The sequence below is a fragment of the Lacerta agilis genome, chromosome 10, assembly GCF_009819535.1.
Source record: "Lacerta agilis isolate rLacAgi1 chromosome 10, rLacAgi1.pri, whole genome shotgun sequence".
Taxonomy (NCBI): Eukaryota; Metazoa; Chordata; class Lepidosauria; order Squamata; family Lacertidae; genus Lacerta; species Lacerta agilis.
In genome coordinates this window covers 13,954,596-13,964,491 of record NC_046321.1, presented here as the reverse complement: position 1 = coordinate 13,964,491, position 9,896 = coordinate 13,954,596, and positions in this window count along the sequence as shown.

Below are 9,896 nucleotides of genomic sequence, written 5' to 3'. Positions count from 1 at the left end.
TCAATGACATCCATTAATATCCTGAAGGAAACTGAGGTGAAGATTCGCGCTCTTTAGAAGGAAGAGCGTAAAACTGAAACGAAGAGATCAAAAAGGGCAGCTGAAAGTTCCTAATCATCTTCAAAGGCAGCAATACACCAGAGTATATTGCAACAGCCTTGCCTGGATATAAACACAACGTGGATCATGGCATACTCTCCAGCATTTCTCCAATGAAAATAGGGATGTCCTATTCAATAATAATAATAATAATAATAATAATAATAATAATAATAATACCCCGTTGCTTCAGCCACTCTGGGCAGCTTCCAACATGTATAAAAAACATAATAAAACATCAAACATTAAAAAAAAACTTCCCTAGAAAGGGTTGCCTTCAGATTCCTTCTAAATGTTGTATAGTTACTTATTTCTCAGGGGTTACATAACTCCATTCCCTCCAACATTTCTCCAATGAAAATAGGGACATCCTAAGGAAAAGCAGGACATTCTGGGATCAAATAAGAAACCAGTATGGCTTCTTTAAATCTGGGACTGTCCCTGGAAAATAGGGACCCCTGGAGGGTCTGTCATGGTCGATAACTGCAGACATGTCTTTCAGAGAGTGTTAGCTAGCATAGAGGAGAACTTCTCTGTTTGACTAAGCCGCACCCACCTGCCCTATACCTGACGTCATTGATCAGCTGTTCATCTAGGTTTGCAAAGAAAGCATGATGCAATGGGCTTTGCAAGAGAGAGATTTCCTCCCTCTCTCTAAGCACTAGAGCTCAGGGACAGACAACGAAGCTGAATGTTGGAGGATTCAAGACTGACAAAGGAAAGTACCTCTTCACGCAGCACATAGCTTAACTGTGAAATGCATTCCGACAAGAGGCAGCGATGGACCCCAACTTGGATGGGGATTAGAGGAAATTTGTGGAGGAGAAGGCTATTGGTAGCTACTAACCTGGTGGTTATGTTCTGCCTCCACAGTTGGAAGTGGTATGCTTCTGAATGCCTGGTACTGGGAACCAGAGGGGTGGGAAGTGCTTTTGTGCTCAGATCCTGCTCAGAACCAGCCACCGGTATCTGGCTGGTCACTATGAGAGCAGGATGCTGAGCCAAATGGCAACTGGTCCCTATGTTCCTAAAAGCATCTGGCTCTACTGTGGTTAAGTGGATGCTGTACTAGATGGAACCTTGGTCTGATTGAGCAGAGTTCTCATTGTGTTCTTAATGTTTAAATATCAAAATTGCCGGTGTCAGACACCTATATTAACTTAAACATGAATAATAAAGGTCAGTGCGGCACCATGGTGCAGGTATAGGAAATTAAAAAAACCCCAAGCGTAAGTGTTTTTCTCTCAAAAGGAACTGAAGAGTAGAGTCCTTGGTTTGCAAATTAATACTTGCATTGTTGCTGTCTGCTTTCCCAGTCTGGCTATTATATTAGCTCCTGAAGTGCATTCATTCTGTTTGCACTCAAATATTTCTGCTCGGCTATTCGGTGATCAGATGAACTGTACAGATTCTACCAAGCCTCATGCTGGAATACAAATTGGTTGTGGGTTTTAGATGAAAGCGTAAATGAACTACACTGAATCACAATGCCAGCTGGATTGCGGCGAACTGGCATCTTCCGTAAAACATACTTTTCTAATTTCTTCTGATTTCTTCTTTCCCCCTTCCCTTTTCTGTAGGAAAACCTCACACAAACCTTTATCTAAGTTTGCATATTACATTATGTGGAGACACGCTGACAAGAGTGTGTTTGGACTTAGCATGCCCCGCTTTTCAGACAACAGAATTCTTTTTAATTAAAACCATTTTTTTTTGTTAAAAAAAATCAGTATGTGTAATTGCTAACACCTGCTATGTGTTACTAACAGATGTTTCTTACTTACCTAAGGGAACTGTTATAATTACACTATAAGCTTTGTGGAATGGCATTTAACCAAGGTAGTGTAGGAACTTCAGGTGGTGACTTTGTGTTATTTTATTAGGATTTTCTCTCGGGGGTTGAAGGGAGAAAACGTGAGGTAACAAGGAGCTTTGCAAAAAATCTGTTCCTAGCCACCATATTTTGCAATCTGTGGCTGTAGAATCTGTTGCCAAACAGATAGTGACTGCAGTGGGTTTTCTAGCAATGGCAAGCAATCTGGAAACACCTCATTATTTTAATTATAATACGTGACCCTGCATCAAGTGACACAGACAATTTTAGACCCTAGACATAATGGTTTTACTGGGTATGCCCTCTTTTAGAGGGTTTTGTATATTATACTGTGATATAGTCCTTACCCTACTCATTGTCTTCATTCCAACCCTGAAAGAAAGGAGGAAGCCGGCAGTAAATTACACAGAGCGAGTTGGAATTAACTCTTTCTTAGCAAGAACAGGAATGCCAGACCTCATGAGCACAGCAACTTGTCTCTGGCAGGTCTTGCCCTCATGAAGCAGTTTCTGAGCCTGAAGGTCCCCACTCCCTCACAGCTGCCTAAGTCCCCTCCTCTCCAGAGTTTCCCCCAAGCATTCTGAGACTATGCCTACATGAAGCTAACTACCCTCTTCACACCTCTCCTGGATCTGGGAGACCAGGTGGGAGGGGAGCTTGTTGTAGCAGGAAGGGAAGGCCCCCGTGTTTTTTCACCAGCCTCTGCGTCCAACCAGTCCATAACACGAGCCAGGATCCAAAGGTGCCCATGGACATACACAAGTCTTTCTACATACCCAAATATGACTTATCTGGTTTCGAACAGCAGATTACAGCGGAGGCCATTCCCAGTGTTCTCCTGGATTTCAGAAGTGGCCTTTTGGGTGTCACTGGAGTGGGCGAGACTACAGCCAAAAGTTCCTGCTGCAGACCAGGACCTAGATTTTTCAGTATTTTTGAATTAAAAAAAAACCCCAAAAAGAAAATACTCTCTTGCCCTTCTTACATCTGTAGATATAAGAAGGAAACATGCAGGCATCAGTCTATCGAAATGTAAAGCAGGATGTGTAAAAAGCCTGGGATGGCTGCCCATTTCACTTGGCGCTCCTCTTGTACTTATTAAAATTACTTTTGTTTTAGTTTCTGATATTTTGCATTGACAACAGCCCCACAGTGTATTCTCAGGCTCCCCACAACACAAAATGTGGGCTTGGTGGGCAGGCTGTTCTTAACACAAAAACTCTGTGAACCCTGTGACTTAATGAGTCATTTTTGAATGTTGTTTCAAAGGTTTACATCTTGACTTTCTTTGGCTGGAAAATTCGAGGCTGGTGGCTTGGGTTTAGCAACAGCACCTGGTATCACTGGTCAGCTGGCAGGGCCTCATCTGGCTCTCATCTTGACTCCTCTTAAAGTGCTAAGTCACCAGATCTAGCCACCCTTTCGATTTGCCAAAGTGCCCCCAACCTGGCATTGCTTTGCGGTTTGGGGCACTGCACAGAACTGAAAGTGTGCCTGCTTGCTGCATTGAAACATCAGCTAGATTGACAATGGGTTCCTGGGAAATTAATAATAATAATAATAATAATAATAATAATAATAATAATAATAATAATTTGTACCCCACCTGAAGTGTAGGTGGGTTCCCATGAGGCAGGACACAGTGATAACAGCAAGAACCTTTATTGAATTAACAGAACTGGACAACAGGGGCAAAGCAACTGCTTATATACTTTTCTGAAGGCCTGGGCCACTCCCACTCCCAACGTGATGGGCTGTCTAAACTTCCAAGCTGCAAATCATGACTCAGAGTTTCAGGGCCAATGGCAGAGGTCCAAATTCTGAAATGTTCTGTGATTGGATATCATGTATCGAATCAGAACACGGGATCAGAATCCTTAGTCCAGACTCAAGCTCAGGCAAACACAGACCACTGAATACATAACACCACCCTTCCTACTAATGAAGCCCAGCGTGACAAACATACAAGCCATGGTGGATTTATGGATTTTGGGGTCTTGTGTGCAGCCCTTTTTTAGGGGGGGGGTGCTATTCACTCACCTAAATAAATGTGGTTATGATGCTAAATGTATCAGAATGAGTTGCTTAATAAAATGGGCTATCTTCTATTATATTACTAAAGAGCACTTTAACAATATTAGAGAAAGAAAGCCGCTCTCTTCATTCAAAACCAAATTTTATTTGAAGGAATGAAATGCAAAACTGAAGATTTTTTGTAAAGCCTTCACAGATGTTAAATGCTCTCGAGATACAGAACGAAAGTAACTTTTGACTGTTTTAAGGGTGCAGGTAATAGTCTACCGAGTCAAAGCTTGGCAAAGCCTAAGGGCTTTTAAACTGAGACATGATTCAGAGTTATGAGCCTGTAGCTTTGTGTCTTGAGATGTGATGTCATCAAATAAATTGCCTTGATGCTTTCGGAGCAACAGATAACAAGCCTGCTCCATTTTCTGCAGGGCAGCCCTTCAGAATACAAGCAGCTGCATTGTACCACGTCAGGTTCTCCCCTCACCCAGTACAGGAGCATCTCTCAAGAGTTGCAGGAAGGCGGTCTCACACATCAGCTATCGAAAGGCCAAGCTAGATGGGATGTCCAATGCATCTTTGCTTTTAACCTGCAAGTTTTGAAAAATGCAATAAGCACCAGTTCCCACCCACCCTCAGAAAATAATTATAGGAAGCACAGCAGGAATGCGGGTGGAGGAAGGGGGTGGGGTTAGCTCTTAATGTATTTTTTTGTGTGGGGAAATATCCCATTGGCCCCAGTAGGGGATTTCTCTGCAATGCAAATTGAGTTAAATTCCCACTCCATGCCTGCCATGATCCTGATCATTATTGTTCCCACCTCAAGTTGATACTATTTGCATTTTTTTATTTAAAAAACCCTGCATTTTAAACACAACGATGCGTTTGGTGTCAAACTAGGTTGGCCTTATGATCCTTTTAAACTGAAGAGATTAATGCCGGGGATTGATCCTGGGACCTTTTTTTTCACGAGAAGTATGCGTTCTGCCATTGAGCTATTAGGGCATGTTAAGAAGCAAAGCCTATAGTTTCTTGGCCTGCAGAAAGAAGAGCCTACAGGAGAGAGGAGAAGGAAGACTGGGACTAACACAAACCCATGTGCATCTCTTCTGAAGTTACAGAGGAAGGACACTTTAGCCACGACCTTACCTGGCCTCCACAAATTAAGAACATAAGAACTTCCCGCTGGTGCAGGCCAGTGGCTCATCTAGTCCAGCATCCTGTTCTCACATTGGCGAACCAGATGCCTGTGGAGAACCTGCAAGCAGGATTTGAACAAAAGAGCGCTCTCCCCTCCGGTTGTTTCCACAAAGAAGCATTGGTGCCTTTAGGCAGAGCATAGCCCACATGGCTAGTAGACATCAATAGCCCTCTCCTCCACGAATTTGTCTAACCCTCTCTTAAAGCCATCTAGGTTGGTGGTCACCATTGTCTCCTGTGGGAGCGAGTTCCATAGTTTTAACTAACAATGTGTTGCCTGGAGAAGTATTTTATTTCGTCCATCCCAAATCTTCCAACATTCAGCTTCATTGCATAGCCGCGAGTTTGAGTGTCCCCTTCCTCTGTCTGTTCAGTGTCAGACAGCTGACTCTGGTACAAGAAATGAGAAAGAAATTGCAGAGTTGTTGGAGTACCAATGGATAACCTGGAAAAGCCTTTAGCTTCAGCCTCTTATCTGTAAAATGGGAATAACAGTGATGGGCGATCACAAGATAAGAACGGCAAAGTTTGCAAATCAAATAGAATTGAATAATTGGTTTCCTCTGCCTTGGAGCATATCCATGACATAAGGCACTCTTTCTATGCCCCACTTTAATGAAGCTAGTAATCACACAATTACTCGTAGGCATGTGTTAAATATGACACTGGCCATGGCACTATCTAAATAATAATAATAATAATAATAATAATAATAATAATAATAATAATAATAATAATAAATATTATTTGTACCTTGCCCATCTGGCTGGGTCTCCCCGGCCACTCTGGGTGGCTTCCAACAAATATTAAAATACATTAGAATATCACAGATTAAAAACTTCCCTAAACAGGGCTGCCTTCAGGTATATTCTAAATGTCAGGTAGTTGTTTATCTCTTTGACCTCTGATGGGAGGGCGTTCCACACGGTGGGCGCCACTACCGAGAAGGCCCTCTGCCTGGTTCCCTGTAGCTTTGCTTCTCGCAGTGAGGGAACCGCCAGAAGGCCCTCGGCGCTGGATCTCAGTGTCTGGGCTGAACGATGGGGGTGGAGATGCTCCTTCAGGTATACAGGTATATCTATATAACATGGAAAAGCAGCTTCATTTGTAAGTGCCTGCCACGTCAACCAAACCGCATTGCAATCAAAGTGATCTAAGGGTGACTCATTAATTAATTGTTCTTTTTTACTGTGCGCTATTGAATTAATGAGTAATTTGTGCTGGGTAACTCTCTGAACACATTGATTACATGAGATATTTTCTAGGAAGCTTTCGTCCCAGGGACATGCTGGAGAGAAGGAAGGAGCCGAGCATCCCTCCTGTAGCCTCCTTAATGGCAGGTCCAGGAGAACTAAATCATCCAAAGGGCATTTGAATGTATCTGAGCCAGGCGGCTGACAGCTTCAGATGCCTTCCTTCACACCACTCCTTCTATAATACTGCTAACTACTGATGTTAAGCTGTTCTCTTGCCCATCGCTCTCTGGCATTATAACTGAGTATGTGCATTTGAGTGGTATTCTTTCTTTTGTGTGTGGGGAGCGCAACTGCTTGCTTCTCCTGCATGGGTGCCATTTGAAATGGAAAAGAATACAGATCTTCCTTCAGCCATAGGAGAGTTATTGAGCAATGCCCATTCAATTCAATAGCACTTGCAATGGGTGCAGAACACAGAGCCAAGATGCTGATGCATTTAAGTTGGGGAGGAGCTGCTATTTATTTTACTTAGCCCATGGGGTTTAGGACAGCAAACTGCATTTCCTTAGTTTGTGGTGCTGGGGCATGATGTGGCACAAAGGGCCATTGAGACTACGCTTTATTTAAACCCCATGTGCAATATTCGTTTATAGGATTTAGGTAGAATTTTTAAATAAAAAATCCTTTGAACTGCAAATGGGCAAATTGATAATGTAGTTGGGCGATGGCAGCATGGATGATTCGAAGCTTTCAGTAAAATCAATTAAATGCATCAAATTATGACCAGCAATCACCCCAGATCTTCTGGGTTTGGTGTGTTTTTTTGGACAAGATTTGTTCTAGGCACAGATGACTGCAAACTGCCCGTTGCTGAGAAAATTACAAGAAACTACTTAGCATTACATTGTGTGCGTGTGTTGCTAGTGGAGATCTTAAAAACCCTTCCTCTGCCTGCAGAGTCCAAAAAATGTTAACAAGATTGTCCCCCCCCCCCCCCGGCCTTTCACTTTGATGAACACTTTTGTTCACTGATAGGGGAGGCATTCTTTTAATTTTTAATTTAATTTAAAAAAAAAGAACATTGGGACATGCAATTTTGAAAGAGTGGTGATCGGGAGAAATCTCCACCAAACACAGTGCTCCAAACTGGCTGTGCTTATGTAATTCAGGTTTCACACACAGAGGGTCCCGATCCAATCCCTGGCATCCCCAGGTAGGGGAGGGAAAGACTACTGTCAGAAGCTGCCAAGAACTGATGACAGTCCTAGAATCAGAGAATTGGGAGTGCCGTCTACTCCAACTGCCTGCCATGCAGGAACTACAGATAACCGACCCCCTATAGACAGTCACTGTAGCCCAGTGGTTTCCAACCAGTGTGCCGTGGTACCTTGGGGTGCCTTGAATGATAGCCAGGGGTGCCACAGGCAACATTGACCTCTGTCCCTCTTTCCTTCCTTCCCTCCCTCCTCTGATGTCCTCTTGCATCTCTACCTCCCAAAGGCTTGCACAGCTGTTTGTTGCAGCAGCCCTGGCTACAAGCTCCACAGGCGAATGATGCCTCTGGGGGGCAACTCTCTTGGGGGGTGGGGCAGCTCAGAGACCAGGGACAGCAGCAGCAGCTGCCCAGAAAACTCCCAAGGAGAGGGGAGAGGAGAGGAGGCTGAGGGAACACTTAGGGACAAGGAGGGTGTTTGAAAAAGGGTGAAAGGCTGCCAGCTCTGCAGGCAAGGGGTGACATAACCGGGCTCCTGAGCCCTACAGGAGTGCCGCAGAAATAATGTAGTTGGTCAAGGGAGCAGTGGACTCAAAAAGATTGAAAGCTTCTGCTGTAGCCAATTTAGTTGGGCAACTTTCTATGCAGCCCCGATGAGACAGGCAGCAACCAATAGCACTGTAAGGAGAAAACAGGGGAGATTGTCCTATGGGTTTACAATGAAAGAGCCAGTGGTAGAGGCAAGGTGTATGTGAAAGGGAGAAAGATGCTTCTTTCTCTCCTTCGGTCCCCACTCCCCCTGCTGCTGCCATCACTGCTGCTCCTTTGGGAAGCATGTGGAAGAAACCTGAATTTTATCATGTTTCCCTCGGTGGCAGCAGGAGCATGGAAACCCCGCAAGGGGGGAGTGGGGTTGGTGAGCAGGGGTGCAGCTCCTAGTACATATAATTAAAGATGATGGTGTTGCCATGCTGCAGTTCGCTCGCTTGGGTGAAGCTTTAAGACCACTGCTTCATGTGATAAATGCAGAAAAACCTGGGAATGAGTTCCAGTTGCCTCTGTAGCAAACAAAAAGCTGCAACAGGGCTAATCCACACTTTCATTTGTCCTGTGCCGTGGCGGTTTTGCCTTTGCCCTGCTGGCACTCTGCAGAAAACCCTACTGCCATTTGTTCCGAAGATTTGGTTTCCCCAGGGAGAAGTGGTGGGCCAAATGGTGGTGTGGCTAAGCCCATAGTCTCTCCCAAGCCCAAGTATACCTGAAGGAGCATCTCCACCCCCATCGTTCAGCTCCGAGGGCCTTCTGGCGGTTCCTTCACTGCGAGATGTGAGGTTACGGGGAACCAGGCAGAGGGCCTTCTCGGTAGTGGCGCTCACCCTGCGGAATGCCTTCCCATCAGATGTCAAGGAAATAAACAAATATCTGACTTTTAGAAGACATCTGAAGGCAGCCCTGTTAGGGAAGTTTTTACTGTTTGATGTTTTCTGTTTTGAATCTGTTGGGAGCCACCCAGAGTGGCTGGGGAAACCCAGCCAGATGGGCAGGGTAAAAATAAATTATATTATTATTATTATTATTATTATTATTATTATTATTATTATTATTACTGTATTATTATTATTATTATCCATTATCACATATGCCTCTGCATATGTGAATTCAATTAAGCTTTCATGGCCAATAGCCGTTTTTAGATGTTTATTCCTATTGAGACATGTGCTCTTACACATCTGTGTATGAATATCTTTGCTGGTGAAAGGAAATAGGATAATCTTGATCAGGCTTCCTCAACCTCAGCCTTCCAGATGTTTTGAGACTACAATTCCCTACATCCCTGACCACTGGTCCTGCTAGCTAGGGATCATGGGAGTTGTAAGCCAAAAACATCTGGAGGGCAGAGGTTGAGGAAGCCTGAACTTGATCATATTCCATAGGTTTGCCTCTTTTCTAGTATGGCTGCATCCTATATTGGATGCTTCCTAACCTCACAGCTCTGCTAAACTTGCCACATAGGCAGATGACAGGATAATGTAGCTGGTCACCCTCACTTCTCAGCTGTAGCTCCACAGCAAACTGTCTTTGGAGTCAGTATCTGACATGCCATGGTAGAAACAGACAGGATCACTCCCTGCATGATGCATTGAAGAGCTACCACTAGCCAATAGCAATCAGTGATGCTCCAAAGGAACCAATGGTACTACTTGGCTATGACACAATAGTCTTCCTGTAGAGCGAGTGTAGAGCAGGGTTTGTTTCGCCCTCCCCCAGCCTAGAGGCTGCAATACCTTGAGGGCAACCTTGAAGGAGCTGGATGCCAGAGGTGGGCCAG